Source organism: Schistocerca gregaria, unplaced genomic scaffold, assembly GCF_023897955.1.
Source record: "Schistocerca gregaria isolate iqSchGreg1 unplaced genomic scaffold, iqSchGreg1.2 ptg000178l, whole genome shotgun sequence".
NCBI classification, from domain to species: domain Eukaryota; kingdom Metazoa; phylum Arthropoda; class Insecta; order Orthoptera; family Acrididae; genus Schistocerca; species Schistocerca gregaria.
In genome coordinates this window covers 11,951,855-11,963,293 of record NW_026061728.1, presented here as the reverse complement: position 1 = coordinate 11,963,293, position 11,439 = coordinate 11,951,855, and the positions used below count along the sequence as shown (strand labels likewise).

The 11,439-nt window shown below is 48.4% G+C and overlaps 1 non-coding gene across 1 annotated transcript; it reads right to left on the bottom strand.

Moving 5' to 3' along the window:
• Positions 1-2,998: 2,998 nt before the first annotated feature.
• Trnak-cuu (transfer RNA lysine (anticodon CUU)) lies at positions 2,999-3,071 on the bottom strand. The gene has a single exon. It is a non-coding gene; the product is annotated as a tRNA-Lys (tRNA).
• Positions 3,072-11,439: the final 8,368 nt, after the last annotated feature.

The window sequence follows — 11,439 nt, the reverse complement described above, 5'->3', positions numbered from 1 at the left end:
TCGGCAATATTACTCAAAACTTTCCCGTATGGAGCAATAACAGCATTTATCTGGTCACTTGTAATTTCAAAGGGAAGTTCAAAGACTCGCACGGTCCGAATACCTAGACCAGCATGGGCAACGGTAACCTTCCCAACATTTCCGTCAGCATGTTTAAATTTCAGAATGCCACCACAAGATCGAACTATCCTTTCACACAATTCTGGACTGGCAAGTTTCACGAAAACCACACTGTTCATAATCGAGAAATGTATGCCGATAATATCATCAAGTCCTATTTTAACATCATCCTCTAACCACTGTTCAACATCAAATGACCTCGGTCGGACAAAGTTGCGATCAAACGTGAATTTCAAAGTATCTTTTCGTTGCGGTTGCGACATCTCTTAATTCTTTTTCATGTCTACACAAATACTATAGACAGCGACGCGTTGCAGCAAGAGCAGAGACTTACCACGCGGAGCTAACGCAGCACAGCACACAGCACGGCACGTCCGACCTCCAGCGCAGCCGCTGGCTGACTGTCCAGTAGGCCACATGGTCACTGACGACCAACTATGTCATGTATACGACTCATCTCGAAACGCTCACACCCCTGAGGATTTGTGTTTTCGTTCTACACAGCCGCTGCCCCTTGCTCTTTCCCACCCATTCGTTACATTCAACCTCTTACGAGACCGACCAAATATAGACTGAGAAACAAGACCACACACTTTGTGCATTCGGAATCGAAGGCAGGGCGTCCCTCGCCGCATTTGCTACGATGGCCATTTGCTACTTCTGCAGAAGCGGCGGCGGCGACGACGACGACGACGACGACGACGACGACGACGACGACGACGACGACGACCGCGAGAGGCTCTGAGATATGTGAGAAATACATCTATAAAATGTAATTCAGACTGCCTCGTCCCACTTTATGCTGTACCGCTTTGGCAAATGCTTTATCTGCGCCATTCGCCTTAATCACATCTGAGTGTAATTCTTAAAAAAACGCCTGTCGCTAATTGTTCGTCATCACAGATACTGTTTGCTATACGGCCACGACGCGCAACTGATTTCCAAAATTCATCTTTCTCCTGTGAGGATGGAACTTCCGATGCCTGGTTTATTAGAGCAGTGCTCTACCACTGAGCTAAAGAGGCGCGGCCTAGCGGTACTCTTGGATACTTCGTCCTTACGGTCGTCTGCATCATCAGACTTCAGCTGACAACACTTCATATTACCGGCTAATATTTGCAGCTGTGGCGACCCATTACTGCTTGGCTACACATCTGACACGTAACCGATGTGCTCTCCAAAACACAACACTTGCATTTCAGAACATGTCTTCCACACATGTCTACAAAATCACCTTCACATTCAAATACAGTTTCCTTGTGAGTGACAGAGACGTAGGCAAAGTTTAAAGTTGCTATTTCCATTACATCTCGTTAATCAGAAAAACGGTAATTTACATCTGCAGCGGAACAAAATTCCGTTCCGCCCAGCGTGTGGCTCGAACCCAAGACCCTAGGATTAAGAGTCTGATGCTCTACCGACTGAGCTAGCCGGCTACCTCGTTCAATACCTGCCGGATAGCACGTCACACAGTACTCGTTTGGGTTGGGTGGTCCCATACAGAATCTCTCCATGCTGCCTAATGTTTTCCTAACGTCACACTCGTCACGTACTTCACTTTTATGTCATAATCATTTCTGAGAGGTAAAGAAATTGCATGACAGCATGCAGAGCTACTGGCATACAAATTAACACACATACTTTATGTGACTCAAAAGCCGAACGAGTTACTTTCTCGTCGTTGTTTTAGATGTGCAAGTGCCAGTCAAAACTCGCGGTGTCGGCACTCTGCTGACCATTTCGCTAGTTAACACCGGTCTTGTTGTGTGTTTCAAGCTCAAGAGCATTTCCAAGCAAAAAATGGTCAACAGCAACATTCAGACCGTTTCGTACTGCTCAATTGCTACATTAAAACAGTATGTTTCTTTTTCAGAACTGGAAAAAAAAACGAGCGTGACAACATTCGAAAATGTAATCATCAGATCCGAAGTCCGACGCCTTATCCATTAGGCCACATGGTCACTGACGACCAACTATGTCATGTATACGACTCATCTCGAAACGCTCACACCCCTGAGGATTTGTGTTTTCGTTCTACACAGCCGCTGCCCCTTGCTCTTTCCCACCCATTCGTTACATTCAACCTCTTACGAGACCGACCAAATATAGACTGAGAAACAAGACCACACACTTTGTGCATTCGGAATCGAAGGCAGGGCGTCCCTCGCCGCATTTGCTACGATAGCCATTTGCTACTTCTGCAGAAGCGGCGGCGGCGGCGGCGGCGACGACGACGACGACGACGACCGCGAGAGGCTCTGAGATATGTGAGAAATACATCTATAAAATGTAATTCAGACTGCCTCGTCCCACTTTATGCTGTACCGCTTTGGCAAATGCTTTATCTGCGCCATTCGCCTTAATCACATCTGAGTGTAATTCTTAAAAAAACGCCTGTCGCTAATTGTTCGTCATCACAGATACTGTTTGCTATACGGCCACGACGCGCAACTGATTTCCAAAACTCATCTTTCTCCTGTGAAGATGGAACTTCCGATGCCTGGTTTATTAGAGCAGTGCTCTACCACTGAGCTAAAGAGGCGCGGCCTAGCGGTACTCTTGGATACTTCGTCCTTACGGTCGTCTGCATCATCAGACTTCAGCTGACAACACTTCATATTACTGGCTAATATTTGCAGCTATGGTGACCCATTACTGCTTGGCTACACATCTGACACGTAACCGATGTGCTCTCCAAACAACAACACTTGCATTTCAGAACATGTCTTCCACACATGTCTACAAAATCACCTTCACATTCAAATAGTTTCCTTGTGAGTGACAGAGACGTAGGCAAAGTTTAAAGTTGCTATTTCCATTACATCTCGTTAATCAGAAAAACGGTAATTTACATCTGCAGCGGAACAAAATTCCGTTCCGCCCAGCGTGTGGCTCGAACCCACGACCCTAGGATTAAGAGTCTGACGCTCTACCGACTGAGCTAGCCGGCTACCTCGTTGAATACCTGCCGGATAGCACGTCACACAGTACTCGTTTGGTTGGGTGGTACCGTACAGAATCTCTCCATGCTGCCTAATGTTTTCCTAACGTCACACTCGTCACGTACTTCACTTTTATGTCATAATCATTTCTGAGAGGTAAAGAAATTGCATGAGAGCATGCAGAGCTAGTGGCGTACAAATTAACACACATACTTTATGTGACTCAAAAGCCGAACGAGTTACTTTCTCGTCGTTGTTTTAGATGTGCAAGTGCCAGTCAAAACTCGCGGTGTCGGCACTCTGCCGACCATTTCGCTAGTTAACACCGGTCTTGTTGTGTGTGTTTCAAGCTCAAGAGCATTTCCAAGCAAAAAATGGTCAACAGCAACATTCAGACGGTTTCGTACTGCTCAATTGCTACATTTAAACGGTATGTTTCCTTTTCAGAACTGGAAAAAAAAAGGCCGTGACAACATTCGAACCTGTAATCATCAGATCCGAAGTCCGACGCATTATCCATTAGGACACATAGTCACTGACGACCAACTATGTCATGTATACGACTCATCTCGAAACGCTCACACCCCTGAGGATTTGTGTTTTCGTTCTACACAGCCGCTGCCCCTTGCTCTTTCCCACCCATTCGTTACATTCAACCTCTTACGAGACCGACCAAATATAGACTGAGAAACAAGACCACACACTTTGTGCATTCGGAATCGAAGGCAGGGCGTCCCTCGCCGCATTTGCTACGATGGCCATTTGCTAATTCAGCAGAAGCGGCGGCGGCGGCGACGACGACGACGACGACGACGACGACGACGACGACGACCGCGAGAGGCTCTGAGATATGTGAGAAATACATCTATAAAATGTAATTCAGACTGCCTCGTCCCACTTTATGCTGTACCGCTTTGACCAATGCTTTATCTGTCTGGCGTGAGGTCGGTCACTCGACGGCGCGTTCGGCGCGGGCCCGCCCGTAGCCGGCGCGCCGTAAGGCACGGAGGCTTGCACTGGGGCGTATCGCTTCCAGACGGGCGTGCCGCGGCAGTCCTCACAGGGGAAGTGATGCGTCTCTTATAGCCTCTCCTTCCCAAGTGTCTCTTTCCGCCTTCCCGTGGTGCCAGACGTTAAGCTTGGCATTTTGCCTTGCGACAAAAGGTAGAGCTGCGACCCAACCCGATGCGAAAGCGAAGGGTGCATGGCACAGGGGGAGCTGTGTCGAGGGACCGTACATCAGTCCCTTCTTTTCGCAGGGCACAGAACAACAGGTGCTCTGCATGCCGGCGATCTCGTTTGTCGGCGTGGGATCGCGGCGCGTGTCGGCAAGGGTGCTTCGCCGCGCCCCTGGGTATCCGGGGCGTGTTCTGCCAAACCCAGGTGGTGATAACATCGCCTGGGCCAGGTTAGATGGGTCCAGACCGCCGAACGCCTGGGGGACCGGCCCGCCACCTGAGTAGGAGTGGGTCCCTGGCCGAGAGGTGGAAACTCGGGCAAGTAGGCGGCGAAGGGCGAGAGGTGCATCCGCCTCTCCGGAGTGCGGGGTGCAGTTGCCGGGGTGCGTCGCGTGAAATCGCCGATGACGGAGTCACCGAGGGGGACCAGTGCGCTGAAAACGGCGCGCTGAACCCAGCAGCTCTGGAGTGCTCTTGACCTAGGGGCGAAGTCGGTGAGCGAGCTGCAGAAGTCCCCCCCCATGCCAGAAGAGCCGGTCCGGGGCAAGAGACGGGCTCCCACCCCTTTTTTATCACTCGTTCATCATGGCTACACCAGAAACGAGTGATTCGAGTGCGCCAACGCGAGCTTCCGTGATGTCTGAACCCGCTCCTCAGGACGAGTCGTGACAGGCAATTGAGGAAAATGTCCTACAAAGACACACGAGAATATCATTGCTCCTCGAGCAACATATCAAAAATGGTAAAATTAGTCAAGCGGCTTTGACTATAATCAAAAATGAACTGGCGGCGTGGGCTATCGCAAACGCCAAGCTTGAGGGCCGTGTAGAAGAAGTTAAAAAAGAAAATGAGAGATTAATGAAACAACCCGGAAAGACCTGGGCGGCGGTGGTCGCACAAGCGCCACCAAAACCGCAGACTACAAAGGATGCCATTGCAAAAGTCACTAAAAGATCAGACACAACGGTATTCCTAAGGACCCTGCCTGGTCAGGACACCAGCGTAAAAAGAATCCAGGAATTGCTTACGACAACTATCAATCCAGCAAAAGACAAAATTAAAATAAATAAGGTAAAACCCAGCAGAAACTCTGTTATTGTTGAAGTAGCTTCAGAAGAGGACAAAGAGAAACTGTTAAGTAATGCAAAACTAAACTCGGTGGTCAAATGCGAGCCACCAAGGAAAAGGAACCCATTGGTCATCTATTATGATGTACCAACAATCATGACGAATGAAGAACTGCAAAAATCTATAAAGGCTCAGAATTTCGAAGATATGACAGAAGAAGAATTTAAAGCAAATTTCAATTTGAGATTCAAAACTGGGCCTCGGGACCGTGATGTGGTCCATCACGTTGCCGAGGTCTCCGCTCACATGTGGAAAAAAATTACAGCAATGGGCAGACTATACGTCGGCTTTCACGCCATTAATACACGCGACTTTCTGGTCGTACCGCGTTGCCACAATTGTGGAGATCTCGACCACGTTTTGAGGCACTGTACCAGGGGGGCGGCCTGCTCGAAATGTGGCGAGGATGGCCACGTCAGGAAGGACTGTAGGGCTGCGGCGGTTTGTATCCCCTGCAAGAGACGGGGTAAAAAGCCCTGTGGTACCATGGGACGTAGCTGCCCCACCTACAGACTTCTGGAACAAAGGCTTATTTCAAGAATAGACTATGGCTGATCAAACCAAAGCCAACAGGATGCCCAAAAGAAAATCCCCTAGCAAAAGGAGGAGGGATGCCATGAGGGCGAGTGCCTTCAAGCTTTTCTTGAGGTTGCACATGGGCACCATAACCAGAACCGTAGACAAAGGCACTCAAACCGACTCTACCACTACGGATAGAGGGACACAAACGAGGCCTCTGGCAGTCACGCTCCCCTCCTCCCCAAGCAGGGAAACAAGGCCGACTAAAGACCTACGGCAACGGCATCCTGTACCAGAGACGGAGGCAGTCTCAGCAGAATTAAATATAACAACAAAACAACCAGTTCAAGAAAATAAAATAACTAGTTCAAGTGAACCAGCTGCAACAAAAGATCCTGTAGTGAGACTGCCACCTGTCGATCCAGTTAGAGTCTATCCAAACCTTGAACTAACCATGCAACTGGCGAGGCTGGAGCAGCCGACTACCCTGACCACTGCCTTGAGACATGTGGTTCGGGTGGGACATGAATATGGACAGAGATTCACCTTCTCGGTAATGGAGGCTGTGGACAGAATTCAACTCAAGTCAGTGAATCTCCCCACTGACTTCGGAGCCCTGCGTGACCTACTAAAGAAAGTCTTTGACAGACGTGGTGAAAAATTCGACCTGAATGAAATTTATCGACAAGCAGTTCTGGCAAATGGACGTATCACATTTGACTGGAACAAAACATGGCCTCATGACAGAATTCACACATACACTCCATAGACAACTACATGACGGAAATCACCATTGGCCAACTCAACACTCATAACAGCAGACTTGTCATGCAGGAGTTACGAAGGGAAGTGGAGGAGAGGAGACTGGATGTGGTCTGTCTGCAAGAGCCGTACTCCCTAAACGGGAAGATAGCTTTCACAGCTGCGACCTGGCAAGTCGTCTGCAGAGGAGAAGACCCAAAAGCGGCAATTATTATTACAAACAAACTGATAAGGGTTACAGTCCTAACGCAGTTCACAACCAGCCACTGCAACGTCGTGGAGCTGCAGTCTCCAGCAGGAGCTATTATTATGATCAACACATACTTCCAATATGGTGATGATATTGAAAGACACCTAGCTCATCTCACCACAGCTATCACGGCGTTGCGGGGGCGGAAAACATTTGTGACTGCCGATATGAATGCCAAATCCCCCCTATGGTACAGCGGCACCAGGGAACCCAATGGAGAGAAGGCAGAAGAGGCCATCATGGCCTTGCAGCTTGTAGTGGCTAACAAGCCAGGCAACCCTCCGACCTATGCGGCGGGAGGGGGCCAAGGCACAAACATCGACGTGACCCTGGCTACGCCAAACGCAGCATACCTAATCCAGCAATGGAAAATAGTTCAGAATGCCACTACAAGTGACCACAATCTCATTACTTTCAACATAGGAGATGGCGAGAGCCACTGGGCCATGGGGTGGGAAATACAATACAATTACAATAAAGCCGACTGGGAGAGACTTGCTGGGGAGTGCGACATTCCTCCGTTATCAGAGGGTGACGACCACAGAGACCTTGACGTTGACAACAGAGCCGAAGAACTGGTCTCAGTAATAACTCGAGCAGTCCAAGCAGCCGTACCTACTAGGAGGAGGGCCATGGCGGCCTCTCCATCACCATGGTCTGCTGAACTAGAGGAGATGCGCCGGTCGGTCAGAAGGCTCAGGAGGCACTACCAGCGCAGTGTCGTCTGGCAAGAAAGACAAAGATGGCTGCAGCTTTACCGGGAAGCCAAATATAACTTCCAAAAACAGCTACGGGAAGTTAGGACAAAGAGTTGGGAACACTTTGTTCTGAACCAATTAGCATTAGACCCATGGGGAGTTCCCTACAGGCTTGTCCGGGAAAAGATCCGTTCTCCGATGGAGCTTTCAACCACCAGGCATGGGGACCGGATGACGGGGTCTTGGCAGGAAACTGCTGAGGTCCTTCTCCACTCCCTGTTGCCTGATGATACTGCGGATGAGACAGACGAACAACGGCAGCTGTGGGAGAATAACAACAATGCGTATGAAAATGATATGGCAGTCTACCCATTCTCAGAAGAAGAGGTAGCTGCCCATATAAATTCCCTGAAGAGAGGAAAAGCTCCTGGGCCAGACGGTATTGTGGCGGAAGTGGTGCAATTCCTGGCCCCCCAGATAGTCGCCCCTCTAACTCATTTATATAACGAATGCCTCAGGCAGAAAAAGTTCCCTCGAATATGGAAGAGGGCAAATGTGGTAATTATAAAGAAAGGGGCTGACAAAGACCCAGCAGAAACTAAATCTTATAGACCTATCTGCCTGCTTGATCTGCTTGGGAAGATTCTGGAGAGACTTCTGGCTGATAGACTGGCTGCACACCGAGTGCTGTGCGGAATGAGCAACAGGCAGTTTGGCTTCAGGCCTGGACGATCGGCATCTGATGCAATCGCCCTGGCGGCCGAGGTCTGCGGCTCTACCCCGTACAAGTACGTTGTTGCCATCATGGTGGATATAAGTGGCGCCTTCGACAACCTGTGGTGGCCTTCGCTCTTCTCCTGCTTAAGGGAGAAGGAGTGTCCAGGGCCGCTATATGGCTGTCTGAGGAGCTATTGTGAAGATCGGGATGTCTGGCTATCATCTGCTAGCACAAGAGTAAGGAAAACTATCACCAAGGGATGTCCCCAGGGTTCCGTACTGGGTCTGCTGTTCTGGGACATCCACATGGAACCCTTACTAGACACATTACAACAAAGTGATGAAGTGCTGGAGGTGATAGCCTACGCAGATGATCTCCTCCTACTGGTCGGCGGCCGTAGCCGAGAAGACATAGAGCCTAAGATCGAGAGAACAATAAACACACTTCAACTGTGGTGCCGCAAGACTAAAATGACAATTTCACCGGCCAAGTCTACGTACCTTCTTCTAAAGGGACAATTAGCTCGTAACCCAACTGTTAGGATAGATGGATCACCAGTTCTCCGGCGACGTGAGACACGCTACCTTGGTATCATCATTGATGAAAGGTGGACTTTTGGTAGACACATCGAAACCGTAACTCAAAGAGCTTTACAGGTACTCAACAACCTCATCTCCATTGGGCACAAGCGGTTTCATCTTCCACCACATCTCATCAAACTTTATCATAACAGTATACTAACATCCATAGTGGGTTACGGATCCGGAGTCTGGGCACACAGGCTCACGAGGGTGGTGCCCGCCATGACAGTGAGGAGAGTGCAGAGAAATATGATTCTGAGATCAGTGGGGGCATACAGAACTACACTGGGAGGAGCCCTGTTAGTTTTAATGGGGCTTTGCCCCCTGGATATCAAAATTCGGGAGCAGGCCGCTTGGTACTGGACTAAAAAGGTGAATTTGGAAAAAACCAAGGAAATTCTGGGCAGCAGGACTGAAAATAAAGTAGAGATTAGGAAAAAAGGGGAGCTGCTATGGCAACTTTCGTGGGAAACCGAAGAAACAGGGCGTCGAACCTTTGACCTCCTACCAGATGTCAGGGAAAGGATGGGAATGTCACATTTCAATCCATCCCGGGGACTCATCCACTTCCTCACTGGACATGGACCGTACTCGACATATCTATGTCGATTTGGTAAAAAGGCGACACCTGCGTGTGACTGTGGTGTTCCGGAGGGTACTCCTGACCATGTAGTCTACGACTGCCCCCTTTTCAATGATGTGGCCTCAGTGCTGCGGGACCAACTACCACACAACGACACATATAGACTAATCAGACATCGCGACACTTTCGATATCATCGATATCATCGATATCTCAGAGAGTCATAAAGGACTACCTGAAAGAACTATAGTAGTACAAGAAAGAGATAAACCAGGACACAGATAGAGTTTGATACCCTACTCCCAAACCGCCTGGGCGCGGAAAGGCCGACTTCCTCAGTCTGAATCCGCCGCGCCACAGGATTCTGGGGGGGGGGGGGGGGTGCAGCCTTACCGAACCAGACAACGCACCGGACTTGACATTAGGATAAGTTAGTTAAGTTGTAGGACTTAGTTTTTAGACATTATTATTAGTAACCTGCAGCGATTACCATCTTGGCCTGCCCAGTGTCAGGGGCACGCTCATTGGGATTAGCTCAATGAGCAAGGCTCTATAGTAGGTTTATATAAATTAGCTGACACAACTATAACGCTGTAGGATTAGTAACTAGTCTTAAGATTAAATGTTTGTAGTAGACTAACACTAATGTTGCCCATTGCTTACTGATCACTTATATACTAACTAGTTACTACATAGGACTTAGAATTAGCTGCCAATTATCCTTGTATAACTAACTTGGCCCACTAATCAAATAAGGCAGTGGACTAGATGTAAAATTAACATTCTTTTATGGAAATAAAGAATTTAAAAAAAAAAATGCTTTATCTGCGCCATTCGCCTTAATCACATCTGAGAGTAATTCTTAAAAAACGCCTGTCGCTAATTGTTCGTCATCACAGATACTGTTTGCTATACGGCCACGACGCGCAACTGATTTCCAAAATTCATCTTTTTCCTGTGAGGATGGAACTTCCGATGCCTGGTTTATTAGAGCAGTGCTCTACCACTGAGCTAAAGAGGCGCGGCCTAGCGGTACTCTTGGGTACTTCGTCCTTACGGTCGTCTGCATCATCAGACTTCAGCTGACAACACTTCATATTACCGGCTAATATTTGTAGCTATGGCGACCCATTACTGCTTGGCTACACATCTGACACGTAACCGATGTGCTCTCCAAACAACAACACTTGCATTTCAGAACATGTCTTCCACACATGTCTACAAAATCACCTCACATTCAAATACAGTTTCCTTGTGACTGGCAGAGACGTAGGCAAAGTTTAAAGTTGCTATTTCCATTACATCTCGTTAATCAGAAAAACGGTAATTTACATCTGCAGCGGAACAAAATTCCGTTCCGCCCAGCGTGTGGCTCGAACCCACGACCCTAGGATTAAGAGTCCGACGGTCTACCGGATGAGCTAGCCGGCTACCTCGTTGAATACCTGCCGGATAGCACGTCACACAGTACTCGTTTGGTTGGGTGGTCCCATACAGAATCTCTCCATGCTGCCTAATGTTTTCCTAACGTCACACTCGTCACGTACTTCAATTTTATGTCATAATCATTTCTGAGAGGTAAAGAAATTGCATGACAACATGCAGAGCTAGTGGCGTCAAAATTAACACACGTTGTTTTAGATGTGCAAGTGCCAGTCAAAACTCACGGTGTCGGCACTCTGCCGACCATTTCGCTAGTTAACACCGGTCTTGTTGTGTGTGTTTCAAGCTCAAGAGCATCTCCAAGCAAAAAATGGTCAACAGCAACATTCAGACGGTTTCGTACTGCTCAATTGCTACATTAAAACGGTATGTTTCTTTTTCAGAACTGGAAAAACACGAGCGTGACAGCATTCGAAACTGTAATCTTCAGATCCGAAGTCCGACGCCTTATCCATTAGGCCACACGGTCACTGACGACTAACTATAACATTTATACCACTCATCTCGAAACGCTCACA